We start from the raw sequence: 13,754 nt of genomic DNA, 5'->3' as shown, positions 1-13,754 counted from the left end.
TATTAGTTATATTATTCACTGATACATGTTTTTTACAGCACGTGGCTGAAGCTGGGAAGTATCTTCAGGCTCAATTTTACTGCCAGTTGAGCAAATGCCGATAGAAGAGCAAGGATAAACTTGCATCAGCTAGTTCCCAATTAACCCAGTCCACACTGGGTCTCTCCTGTGAGCAACGGGAAGATAGACTTTTATCTCAGAACTGCAGGCCGGTTTGGCCAGAGCAAGGCTGCATTACAGTTGGTTCAGGGGCGCCTCTTTCGGGTGACGAGGAGATTGCAGAACAACCCACTTGGCCCCATACCTGTCACTTCCCATTTTTAACTGCTCTCTTTTCCTGCACCTGGGCTTAGTGCTGGCCATGCTGGTTTCACACTGAGAGAACTTGCCCAGAAAAGATGACATCACATACACATTCTATATTACACTTTCCCTTCCCAGAATTTCCTCCCAACTTCCAACTTGGACTTCCCAAGAGGAATGATACTCATGTTGCTGGGTGAATCGGGGAGACCCTGGGCCCTGGGGCCTTGACCCAGTCAGACCTGAAGGAGTCACCAAAAGTTCTTGGTCTTGTCACAAGAATGAATCCAAGGACAGACATGCAACACAGAGGTCGAGTGACACAAGTGGGAAAGTTTATTAAAGCGAAAAGTACACTCTTGAGATTTGAGAGCAGGCTAGCAAGGGGGGGTGGAGGGAGAGACAGAGAGAGGGAGCGAGTGCCTTCTAGAGGTGGGGTTTGGGTTTCTTTTATTGACAGTTGTGAACTAGGGGGCAGAATATTTATCACTTGGGGCAGGAAGCAGGGTTTCCCGCCTTTTCTTCCTAATTTGGTCAGGGATTTCCTGTTATGGTATCTGCCATCTTGGGCCTGTTGCTTTGATGGGGCTTCCTGTGGAGTGCTGCCTGGACAGGCCTCTGACCTTCGCACAGCCTGCCACAGCTTTTTGGTTGCTGGCCTCCAGGTATCCTGTCAGAGCTTAAGTAACTTCCTATTCTAACACTCACAGGGTTAAGATAGTTTCTTAGCATTCCAACAACATATTCTCTCTCTCTCTCCTTAAAAACATACACAGGGTGTAAGAAGAAAAATCGTCTTGTGTTGTGAAAACATTTCAGATCCTCTCATTTGTATGGGATCTATTTTTCCATAGAGGGATTTAAACACACTACTTCATCTACTTTTGAATGAGACTGTTGTTAATGGTTTAGTTTCTTTGGGAACTATTTCTTGTAAGCCTGATAAGGCATCTTTTTTTTTTAATTTTTAAAAAATTTATTCTTGAGAGAGAGAGAGAGAGGGACAGAGCACGAGCGGGGGAGGGGCAGAGCAAGAGAGGGACACAGAATCCGAAGCAGGCTCCAGGATCTCAGCTGTCACCGGGTCCCGACGAGGGGCTCGAACTCACAAGCCGTGAGATCATGACGTGAGCCAAAGTCGGGCGCCCAAACGACTGAGCCGCTCAGGCGTCCTTGATAAGGCATCTTAATATTGTATATAGTTGTCAAAGGACAGAATTTTAACTAAGTAAATCTGAAGATCTAATTGGCTTTTGTAAGTGATTCAAGAATTGGGCAATGTCCATTCTAGCAAGTCAAGGGGAACTCTGAGGCCTTTTACAAAAATGGAAGGTTTTTATAGGCAGGAGGGTGGGGTGACAAGTTATTAGCAAAAGAAAAGAAAGGATTGCTCCAGATAAGGTCACCCTCCCTTAGGGGCAAGGGCGGGGTTTCCTACCCTAATTGGTGCAGACTGGAAAATTCCTGACTGACTGGTTAAGACTAAATTTCAGGGAGAGGTTTAAACTGCAATTAGGTTAGAATTTAAGCCCCAGTTTGGTGACTTGGCCCAGCATAAGTGACTCCACCTTGGACCTGTCCTTCCTTTCTTTCTTTCTTTCTTTCTTTCCTTCTTCTTTTGATGTCTGTTGATTTTTTCTTTTTTTTCTTTTTTCTTTTTTTTTTTTTTTTTTGAAATTTTACATCCAAATTAGTTAGCATATAGTGCAGTAATGATTTCAGGAGTAGAATTCAGTGATTCATCCCCCACATATAACAACAAGTGTCCTCCTTAATGTCCCTTGCCCATATAGCCCTTCCCCACCCACAACCCCTCCAGCAATCCTCAGTTTGTTCTCTATATTTAAGAGTCTCTTATGTTTTGTCCCCCTCCCTGTTTTTATATTATTTTTGCTTACCTTCCATACTGTTCATCTGTTTTGTATCTTAAAGTCCTCATATGAGTGAGGTCACATGATATTTGTCTTTCTCTGACTGACCAATTTCGCTTAGCATAATACCCTCCAGTTCCATCCACGTAGTTGCAAATGGCAAGACTTTGTTCTTTTTGATTGCCGAGTAACACTCCATTGTATATAGTGCCACATCTTCTTTATTCATTCATCCGTGGATGCATTTGGGCTCTTTCCATACTTTGGCCATTGTTGATAGTGCTGCTATAAACATTGGAGCGCATGTGCCCCTTCGAAATAGCAAACCTTTATCCCTTGGATAAATACCTAGTAGTGTAATTGCTGGGTCTTAGGGTAGTTCTATTTTTAATTTTTTGAGGAACCTCCATACTGTTTTCCAGAGTGGCTGCACTGGTTTGCATTCCCACCAGCAGTGCAAAAATGTTCCTCTTTCTCCTCATCCTCCCCAGCATCTGTCCTTGCCCGAGTTGTTAATTTTAGCCATTCTGAAAGGCATGATGTGAGAGCTCATTGTGGTTTTGATTTGTATTTCCCTGGTGATGAGTGATGTTGAGCATCTTTTCATGTGTCTGTTAGCCATCTGGATGTCTTCTTTAGAAAAGTGTCTATTCATGTCTTTTGCCCATTTCTTCACTGGATTATTTGTTTTTGGGTCTGTCGTTTTCTTTTTAGCATAGTTTGATTACTGTAATAACAACCATGTCACCCAGTTCCTCCCCAAAAATATTACAACAAATTAAATCAAAATACATGCCCATTACTTAGAAATGAAATCTTGCTACAATCCCTCTAATGTAAAAACAGCATTTTCTTGCCCTACTCTCAATTCCTCACAGGCAGCCACTTTCAAGTGTTTTTTGTTTCGGGTTTTTTTTTGTTGTTGTTTGTTTGTTTTTTAGGGCCTTTTTATTGTGCAATAACTTTTGATTGACAGAGAGTTGGGAAGATACTACAGAAAGTTACTATATATCCAGGGGTGCCTGGGCGGCTCAGCCAGTTAAGAAAGTTACTATATATCCTTCACCCAGCTTCCCCTAATGTTAAGATTTTTACATAACCATGGTGCACTTATCAAACCCAAGAAGCTGACATTGGTACAATACAGTTAAGTGAACTATAGACTTTATTCAGATTTCATGTTTTTCCACTGATTTTTTTTTTTCCAGAAGCCAATCCAGGATACCATGTTGCATTTGGTTATCATCTCTTCCCTGATGTGGAAAATGTTGGGGTTCAGAGCCAATGGTCAAGAAAAAAATCCTTGAACCATCTTTGGCGCAAAAAGGTGGTTTTATTACAGTATGGGGACAGGACCCATGGGCAGAAAGCTGTCCTGGGGTAGTGACCGGTGACTGATTATGTAAGTTCAAGTTGGGAGGGGATTAGGAATAGCAGAAGTCTCTAAGGAATGTTGGAAACAAGGTTTCTAGGACCTTGAGGGGGCTACCTATTTTTAGGAAAAGGTCATTTATTACTGTTTAGTAAAAAAAAAAAAAAAAAAAAAAAAAAAAAACTCAGTCGTGAGAACCTTCGGATGTATATCTGGGGGCCATATGCCTGGAGGATGATTGCCAACATGTATCTTGGGGGGCAGCGAAAATGAAGTTTCCAAAAGAATTTTTATATGTTAGACAGGATCCTGTGGGGTTGGGCTAAGGTCGCCTTTTGCCCCTAGCAAAGTGTCAACTTCAAGGCAGCTGAACTCCCAGAGGAAGGTCACTCTGCCTGTCTCAAGGCCTTATCAATGGGCTGTAGGTAGTAAGGACATTTAATTTTTTTCTTTTGCCTTTGTTTTGTACATCATTCCCAACAATCTGTGACAGTTTCCCAACCTTGTGTTTCATGACCTTGACATTTCCAAGAGCACTGGTCAGTATTCGGCAGATTGTCCCTCGATTTGGGTTTATGTGATATTCTTTCATGATTAGACTGAGGTTTTTAAGAAGTGCCCATCTCCATGAATTCGATCAGTGGGACTGTGACCTTGATCACATGGTTAAGATTACACTTTGTTTTTTTACATGTCTCTCTTGTGAATGCATTGCCATTGGCTTTAGCGTAGACACCTTCTGTTCTAAGCGCGGTGTCTGACATAGTGTGAGTGCTCATCTGAAACTGCCTTGGTGAGAAGCAAGGGAAAGGGTAGTCCAAGTTCAAGATCAGCCTGTGCAAAGGCACCTAAATTAGATCGGTGCTGTTCAAGCTTTCCGATGCGTGTGCATCACCTGGAGACCTTAGGAACTTTGGATTTGGTGGGTCTGAGGTTGTGGCCTGCGACCTGCATTTCTAATAAGCCCCTAGGTATTCACCTAAGCCTCCCACCAGCTCAGTGTACTTACTATACTGCTGGCAGCTTCCTGAGGTCACGGTCTGGTCTAGTAAATAACAAAGAATGCAGTTTGTCTGGCAAAGTTTCACCAATTTCACCAATTGACCTAGAGATCCTTCCAATCTCACACCTGTGAACCTCACACATTCAGCTTGACAGCTCGTCCCTCTTCCCAAAAGGGCAACAAGATTTTTTTCATACCCACTTCCTCCTCCTATCAGAAAGCATCTTATCTGTGACCTTCAGGAAAAAGGAGCTCTCGAAACACCCAACTCCACGAGTTTACCTTTCCTCTGTATTACTTTCCCAAATTTTCTTCTGTTGATTTATTTTCCTGGGTTTTGGTGACACAGCAAACCTACTGAATTAGAGTTGGTGGTGGTTTTATCGCAAGCAGGTAGTCGGGATTCAACCCCATGTCTGGACGCCAGCAAGGGAGGAGTCAGGGTCAGCTATGGGGAAAGTCAGATACCTGTCCTGGCAACACTCCAAAACTAAAGCTGGAAGAAAGCCAGATCAAATCAGACAGGCCCAAGACAAAGAAGGCCTGCAACCCTGCTCCCAAAGAAATCCCCTCCCCAAATAATATTCCACCGCATGGTAAACAACTGTCCATGAAAGATAGAGACCCAAACCCTGGGCCCTGCTCTCCCTTGAGCGGGCTGCTCTCACGTCTGGAGAGTGCACTCTCTCTCCCTTTAATGATCTCTTTTCCAGCACTACTCAACCAGTGTCTGGTCTGTTCTTGAATTTTTCTCTTGGGAGGAGCCTAAGAGCCTGCGGTGACATCCCAGGGAGGGGCTGCGCGGAGGCCTCAGGGCCAAGGGGTCTCCCCAGTCCACCCCGCGACAGATGAACGGCCTGCCCTAATATGCTTGGCACATAGGAAGGGCTCAATATATTGTTGTTAGATAAAGGAATGGATAAATAGGTACCAAGAGGACGGAGTCTAAGGCAGAAACACTTTTTTTTTCAGTTAGGGATAGATCTTAGTGTCAATTGTTTCCTGATTTCCTAGACCAGTCTCCTGCCTATAACAGAAAAAAATAGGTTGTTTCATATTTACAATGAAGCATAATATTCATATGTAGACACTCAGGACAAAGAGGTGTCGATTAATCAATACTCCCTTCTCCATGAATTCAATTCTATTTGTTGGTGGGGAAAAAAAGTAAAAGCAACAGTTTGTCAGAAGTGGGATTCGAACCCACGCCTCCAGGGGAGACTGCGACCTGAACGCAGCGCCTTAGACCGCTCGGCCATCCTGACTTCGTACGTATGGTTGTCTTATTTTCCTTTAGTATTATTCTACAGTACTGTATCATGACGTTAACATACATCAAAGCTGTATTTATTGTTTTATATAAAATTAGAACTCTCCATGGGATCCTTGTCAAAGCACGGAAAATAAAACTGTCTCCGACTCCTCTTTCCTACTTCACCATCCTAAACGGTAAGGATCCATTTTAACTTTCGCCCTTTTGAGCCCTCCAATCACTCCTCTAGCGCGGCGGATTCTCGCCAGGGTGGGTCCCTTGCCGGCCGGTCTCCTTCAGACCCTCCGTCCCAAATCGTCGGTACCGAATCCCACGCCCCGCGGATCCAGAGCTGGGACGAGCCCAGTGGCAGAGCTGGGAGCGCGGACGAGAGCAGGGGGCGGGAAAAATCCCTGGGCCGAGCGAGGCGTCTGCTTTCCTGCTGGGCTCCGCGCTGCCCCGGCCTCCAGTCCCTGTCCGTAGCTGGAGGATCGACTAGGAGTAAGGCCGAGGTCCATTCTCGTTAAGGGAAAGCTCCACGCACTTCAGAATCGTGGAACACCGTGGTCCTAGAAGCCACGGCCTCCATTTGCCTTATATAGAAAATTCCCAAAGCTTGTGAGTGTCAGCGTTGGTGGTATAGTGGTGAGCATAGCTGCCTTCCAAGCAGTTGACCCGGGTTCGATTCCCGGCCAACGCATCTCTTTTCCTCTTCCCGAGGAAAGCCACACGGGATGCTTTTTTTTTTTTTTTTTTTTTAAAGCCTAAACCCAAACTAGGAACCGCGGGCACTGCCTTCTCTCCCGGACTCATCTGTCGCTGCGGAGCCCCTTCTCCTCCCAGCCGCGTTTGGGTCCAGTGTCCGACTCGGAAGGCTTTCTTTCCTGTCTGCCGCTCCTCCCCGCCTTTCTTTCCCCGCTGCCACCTCTGGAGGAACCTGCGCGACGCCGGGTGCCAGGTACCGAGTGCCGAGCGCCGGGAGCCGGGTCTCCGGAGGGCCCTGCGTGCAGGTGCGCGAGGTCCGTGCGGCTGCCCTGCGAGTGCGTCGGGAGAACTGCGCTTGCAGGTACGACAGTAAACTAAATAATTAGCAGAAGTCAATAAATGGACACCCAGCTCAGCCACTGAAGAAAGTCTAAGTACGCTGGGAGCAACTTGGGCACATGAATCCCCTTTTTCAACTGTAAACGTTATGAAATCTAAGTACGCATCCAGTTTTTCCGATGAAAATTTAACGCCCGAGTGTGCAACCTGCTGTCTGTTGAGTGTCCAATACATACTGGTTTGAAGACAAAGTATGAAAAAATTCTAATATCTTCATATTGGTTACACGTCCAAACAGTATTTTGGAGATCTTGGGCTAAATCAGATGTGGTATTAAAAGCCACCCGTTTCTTAATTTTTAATGTGGCTGCAAGAAAATGTAGATTACATGTAGGGCATTCGGCATGCGTCGGTTGCAACGCGCCAGTCGAGGCAGTAAAAAAGGCATAGTGTTGCCAGCAGCCTGTAACGTTTCACGGAAGAAATTGTCCTGGCAAGTCAGAAGTAAGTTTGTAAACAATGACTTGGGATCCCACTGCGCGGTGTTCCTCGTTAGTATAGTGGTGAGTATCCCCGCCTGTCACGCGGGAGACCGGGGTTCGATTCCCCGACGGGGAGACTATGGAACTTTTTTTTTTTTTCCTCCTTCCCACCCCACTTTCTTGTTTCTACACTCTCTTACTGGAGAAATAGAAGTTATTCCTAAATGATTTCAGATTCTCTCCAAAAGTATGCTCGTCACATGCGAATTTCGTGGATGATGGGCAAGAGTACGGGTCCTGCGGTTATTTTGACCCTGGTTCTTCACTCTGGAAGCGAGTTTCCACCTGATCTACCACTGAAAGAGGCTTGCCACTGGGTGTAACTTTCTCCCATCCGCGTAATTTCAGGCTGCCCGCTGGAGGAGAATCCCGGGATCCAGGCTGTGCCTTCAGCTCTGTATTCCAAATGTCCACTCTCCACCTTGCGGTCTCCCGCACCCAGGACTCAGGAGGCGCTCCTGCTTTCTTCCTCCCGGGCTTGTTGCTAGTCAGCTGTGGCCAGCCAGCGTTCTCAAGTGCACACTCTTTGCGCCGCCTTACTACGACCAACTTGTGCCCACAGAAGGGAGCACTGGCCTGACAATCAGAACACCTGCTCTTTTGTCACTAAGAAGCTGTGTGCTTCTGCGCAAGCCATTTTTCTCGGGGCTTCGGTTTCTTCATCTGTAACGTGAAGGAGCCAAGCTACAGTTTCTGAGACCCTTTGCGGCTCTAAAGTCCTTTGATGTAGTGCCCTGAGGAGCACCTGGGGCACAGTATGTGCTCATTTTTAGAAAAGACAACATTTTTCCTGCATATAAGAGTAATATATAGTCCTTCTAGAAAATATGGGAAATAAGCAAACCACAAAAGAATAAGAGGCACCCATATTTCCATCACCCAGGGAATCCCCATTGTTAATGTTTTGCTGTGTGCTTAGCTCTTTGGCATTTTTTAAATGCAAAGTTGGAATCACGGTGTGCGTACTGTTTTTTAAGCTACTTGAGTGTTACTTAAAAACCTGAATATTTCTATATTCATTGAATGTTAGTCTAAAACGTTACTTTAATGGCTTCGTTGTGCTATATTAAATGGCCACATTATAGCTTCTTCAACGAATCTCCTAATTTTGAACATTTCTTTTGCGGCAGTTTTTCTCTCTTCTGGTGGAGGAGCTCTTGGAATCTCTGCCTCATACTCTTTTCACCCTCCAGCTATTATTTGCACCATGGCCTCCCTGAAATCTGTGCTGGGTAGATACTTGGTTGGAGGGTAAGCCAGAGATAGGAGAGATTTATTTGCAGATTTGGTTTTCCGGAATCAGGCTATCTCTTCTCTGAGATTTGCTCCTTCAAATTCCAGCCAGTCTAGCAGCCTTCAACTTTGCCTCAATGCATGAGGTATAAGACTGGTTTTCTGCCTGAATTTATGTGCCCGAGTCTCATTTCCTGGGGAGTGCCCTCAGAACGAGGATCCTGCCCTTATGATTCCTCCTTCCATAGCTTGAATCCTCTTTTCTTTTTTTTTTCTTTTTAAATTTTATTTATATCCAAGTTAGTTAACATATACAATGTTCTTTATTTTCTATCTCCTTTGATCGCTTTCCAGTGCCTTATAGATTTTTTTTAAATTTGTCCAGAGTTTATAATTATTATGGGCACAGTGGTTAGTACCACACAAACTCCCCCACCAGTATGGAAAGGAATTACTTTTTAATTGTATTCATAGCGTTTTTGAACAGAAGTTTCTAATTTTTATAGAGACAAACACTTTCCCTGGTAGTTTCTTAACTTTTTTCATAAGTAAAAAACTCTTACCCACCCCAATATCAGATCAGTTTTTACCTTTATTTTCTTAAGTGTTTCCTTTTGCTTTTTTGGTATTATCCCTTTAATTCTTTTTGAAACCATTTTGAGATGTAACATGGGTAAGTAAAACTCTATTCCCATCCCTCCACCTGGTGGTTCTCCATTCAATTCATTGCATAGCCCACCCCTCAACCACTGATTTGAAATGACATCATTGATGGGTGCTAACTCGTCCATCCCTCTCAAAGAAGACAACACAAAAACTCTGGGACACACTTGACTCCAGTCCCAGCTTGGGTCCATGAGCTAAACGTGAAACCAGAAGATATCAAGCTTCCTCCCGGATACTGTGAATGACTGGGTGTCAATGGCTTACAGTCCCTTAGGCTGCTGTCCCTTGTTGTCTCTTCTTGCTCATGTTTTTGATACTTGGCTATGTGAGTGGTGCCCCGGTCTGATTTCCAAGACAGTTTTGACTCCATCTTGGATTATGAGCTGTTTATCACGAACCCAGTAGATTGCATGCTTTCTCTTAGGTATCGTGGATCAACGGGATGGTATAAACCTTTCTCTGTTCCACTGTTGGGATCTTTTCCACAGGAATTTGGGAAGAGTCCAACACAGGGACCTGGAACCCCTCCCTCCTCCCGCACCCGGGTTGTCTTTTAAGAACAAAAAGCTGCACAGATCCTTGGTGGCAAGGTATATATTATCACAATACACCCACAACTGTAGCCCAAGACTACAAAGTTCTTTAGATCGTTTCATCCCCTCAGTATCTAATAGTCCCGCATCAGAGGTGGAGGTGGAAACGTTATCTGCTTTTGTTTTAATTTGGAGTTGGTTTTATTTTATTTTTGCTTTTCAGTTTATTCACTGTAGTGGATATGTCCCCTGGTTTGCTCAGCACCCAGTCCCGTACCATTCTGGTTTGCTTTCCTGTGCTATTGAGGCTGGGAAGCTAAAAACTACATTTCGTAGATTCCTTTGCAGCGGGGGTTCTGGTTATGATTTACGTTCCACCAACCAGATGTACTTTAGTGAGATCTGATTTGTAACTGAGTTACATGGGAGAGACACAGGGATACAATTTGGGTGGTGTAAATAGTGGCCAATGCAGCCAGTGTTCTGGAGCCAGAGACCGGAGCCTGGGGAAGCTTTTTAATTTGTTTTATAGCAGGTTTTGCTGGGTAGTGTGGTAGCCCGATATACAGAACAGTTTGGGGAGCTATTCCTGGAAGTTAGCCTAGAGTCTGTTTCTTCAGTCTCCCTGATGCCTGGCGAATTATTCATAGCCCTCAATAAATCCTTTTGTATTTAAACAAGCTACAGTAGATTCTGCTGTTTGCAGTTAAGGATCCTACTGTGCTCATCCTTGAATGAGAAGCCATCTAAGGAATCTCTCTAGATCTGGTGTCTCTTTCTCCCAATAAGGAGCACTTTATTGGAGCACACTTTATTCTGTTGTTGTTTTTTTTTTTAATTTTTTTTTAATGTTTATTTATTTTTGAGACAGAGAGACAGAGCATGAACGGGGGAGGGTCAGAGAGAGGGAGACACAGAATCCGAAACAGCCTCCAGGCTCTGAGCTGTCAGCACAGAGCCCGACGCGGGGCCCGAACTCACGCGAGATCACGCAAGATCATGACCTGAGCCGAAGTCGGCCGCTTAACCGACTGAGCCACCCAGGAGCCCCTATTCTGGGTTTTATATTCATTATTCCTTTGGCCTGTATAACAGTTTCAATACATGTGTATGTGTTACCAAATATATGTATTATTTGGATTTTCATGCTTTTAAAGGTTTTATAACTGGTACCAGGCAACATGTATTCTTTTGCAACCAGCGTTTTTCCCCCCTAAATATTATTTTTATAGGATTCATTTATATTGAGACACATAGCCATTAATGGTATTCAGAAGATTTAAAACAGCTGCAAGATTCTGTATTTCAACTATTCCCTACTAGTCCTTAACTGCACGTATAGATCTGTGTGTTTGCGCGTCTCATAAAACCGATTTCCAGGCAACGTAAGTTGTCGTGCAAATCCTATTTAACCTTTCAAATCATCTCCAAATTGTTTGGTTTTTCATAATTGTTGGTTTTGTTTGATACAGCTGTCACTGGCTAAATGATGCCTCTATCTGAACCCTGCTTTACCAAATCCCCCCACTTTCTGTCCAATACATTGATAGTCATGCAGTGACTTGTGTGAGTAAGCTGAAAATTTTTTCCTAAAATTAGGATACTGAATCCTTTGTCATCTTCTGTTAAACTAACAGCAATCGTGATAAGTTTTTTTTTTCCAGCCTTTGAAATACTGTTTGAGGGTTGTTTAGATCTGTTTTCTCTATCACACAATAGTCATTTATTGGAATGATATGTGTCATCAGGCTGGACGAGACAACTAACGGGATTGTGAGGTACATGGGCTCTGTTGTGCTTCCCGTGTTTGAACTTGGCTCCCCTTCTCTCAGTTTCCTCATATGTAAAAGGGGGTAATGATGATGATTATAATTCTCAGATGAGTTAATAAGTGTTTAGAATGGTGTCTGGCGATGAGCAAGCATTAATTATCTTCTTTATTACTAAAACAATTACCCGCGGTGGGAGGATGTTTGGGGTTTGAAAAACAAACAAACCTGTTCCATGAAATGAAGGTGAACCACAATACAGATGGGGGAAAGGGGCACCTGCCCCTCCGTCACCTGTTAGCCCCCAATTTCCCCTATGTTCCAGTCTGCGTCCCAGTCTCCATCCTATCACAGGACGGCCAGCAGAGGCCACAACATGTGGCTGAGTGTGACGCGTTACCGCCTGCCCGTTCTCTCTGTTATTTCCTGACTCTCGGTACCAAGTTTGGGTGGAGGCTGTTGTTCCCACAAGTGGCCACAGGCAAGGGTGACTACTGAGTAGTAATGAGTGGTAGCAGACAGCCACAGTGTCGGGGAGCCAAACTGACACTGGGCCTTTGTTAACTGGACCAGGGTTCGGGTGGCCCTGTCCTGGGACAGGACAGTCCTATCACCAGGGCTTGCAGTAGGCTGGCTTAGATTGGACCCGTAGGTTGGGAGGCATTGAGCTGCCTCTTGACAGTGCTCATGTAGAATTCTTTAGAGCTGGCCAGCAGTGGCATGGGGACTGGCTTTCTGGTGTCTAGGGACAGCCAAAGCAGAACCCAGACGACGATTCTTTCTGAGGGGGAGTTAAGGGGTATGGCACTGACCGATCAGAATGTTACCGTCTATACATTTCCCTCCTTGTCACAGGATTAACTGTCTTCCAAAAGTTTTCTGTTGTCGTCGTCGTCGTTGTTTTTCTAGCAGATTTATTGACCCGCAGATCCCGTGCAATACGTATGCTAAGCATTGAAGGTCGGTATAGCGTTCCTTTTCCCTGGTGCACATGTAAAACCCTGAACAATCAACAGTTTGGGTATGTTATATATTTGTTACTACCCCATCTAAGCATTTTTCTTTTCTTTAATTTTTTTTTAATGTTTATTTATTTCTGAGACAGAGAGAGACAGAACATGAATGGGGGAGGGGAGAGAGAGAGGGAGACACAGAATCCGAAGCAGGCTCCAGGCTCGGAGCTGTCAGCACAGAGCCGGACGCAGGGCTTGAACTCATAAACCATGAGGTCATGACCTGAGCTGAAGTCAGGGGCTCAACGGACTGAGTCACCCAGGCGACCGGATCTAAGTATTTTTCAATTTCCACTCAATTTCTCTTTGATCCATGAATTATTTTAAAAGCATACGTTATAATGAAGTGAATTTTTGCAAATGTTTGAGAAGACTATGTAGCCAAAAATTATTGGTTGCAGAGTTCTAATTATATATATTTAAATTTTTTTAATGTTTACTGATTTTTGAGAGAGAGAGACAGCACGAGTGGGAGAAGGGCAGAGAGAGAGGGAGACACAGAATCCAAAGCAAGCTCCAGGCTCTGAACTGTCAGCACAGAGCCCAATGCAGGGCTCGGGCCCACGGGCAGCAAGATCATGACCTGAGCGGAAGCCGGAGGCCCAACTAACTGAGCCACTCAGGCGCCCCTAAATATATATATTTTAAACCAAGCTTGTTAATTGTGTTCATATGCTTAATTTTTTTCTCTCTGCTTGACCTATTGAATGCTGAGAATAGTAAGTTGAATTCTCTCACTGTAGAATTTGAAGAATCAACTATAGATGAATTTGTCAGTTTTCTCTCAGAGGTCTCATAATTCTTGCTTCTATGTTTTAACATCATTTTATTAGATACACATGTATTTAGAATTGTTATATGTTTATCATAGTTTAACCTTGAATCATCATGTGGCGACATCTTTATCCCTTATGATGCATTATTTCTTAAACTTTATTTTGTCTGGTATTACTTAGCTATGTGCCAACTTTCTTTTAGACTGTTCCTGTCATATCTTTTTCCATTCTTTTCCATTCAGTCTTTCTGTGTTTTTTTTTCTGTTTTAATGTCATTCGTCTAAAACAGAATAAAATATATTTTAAAAAAATCCACTCTCACTGGCAAATTTTCTCCATTTATATTTATTGTGATTACTGATATATTTGGATTTATT

General features: G+C 44.0%; 1 long non-coding RNA gene and 3 other non-coding genes across 4 annotated transcripts; 3 read left to right on the top strand and 1 right to left on the bottom strand.

The window, feature by feature from the left end:
* Positions 1-5,731: 5,731 nt before the first annotated feature.
* Positions 5,732-5,814, bottom strand: TRNAL-CAG. Its single transcript has one exon. It is a non-coding gene; the product is annotated as a tRNA-Leu (tRNA).
* A 615-nt stretch (positions 5,815-6,429) lies between these two features.
* Positions 6,430-6,501, top strand: TRNAG-UCC. Its single transcript has one exon. It is a non-coding gene; the product is annotated as a tRNA-Gly (tRNA).
* LOC115505386 lies at positions 6,447-8,485 on the top strand. Its single transcript, XR_003966009.1, has 2 exons — positions 6,447-6,867; positions 7,736-8,485. It is a non-coding gene; the product is annotated as an uncharacterized LOC115505386 (long non-coding RNA).
* TRNAD-GUC lies at positions 7,392-7,463 on the top strand. Its single transcript has one exon. It is a non-coding gene; the product is annotated as a tRNA-Asp (tRNA).
* Positions 8,486-13,754: the final 5,269 nt, after the last annotated feature.

Source organism: Lynx canadensis, chromosome F1 (genome assembly GCF_007474595.2).
Source record: "Lynx canadensis isolate LIC74 chromosome F1, mLynCan4.pri.v2, whole genome shotgun sequence".
Classification (NCBI taxonomy): Eukaryota; Metazoa; Chordata; class Mammalia; order Carnivora; family Felidae; genus Lynx; species Lynx canadensis.
Note: the sequence above shows the minus strand (reverse complement) of the source record. Positions and strands in the feature narration are given on the sequence as shown.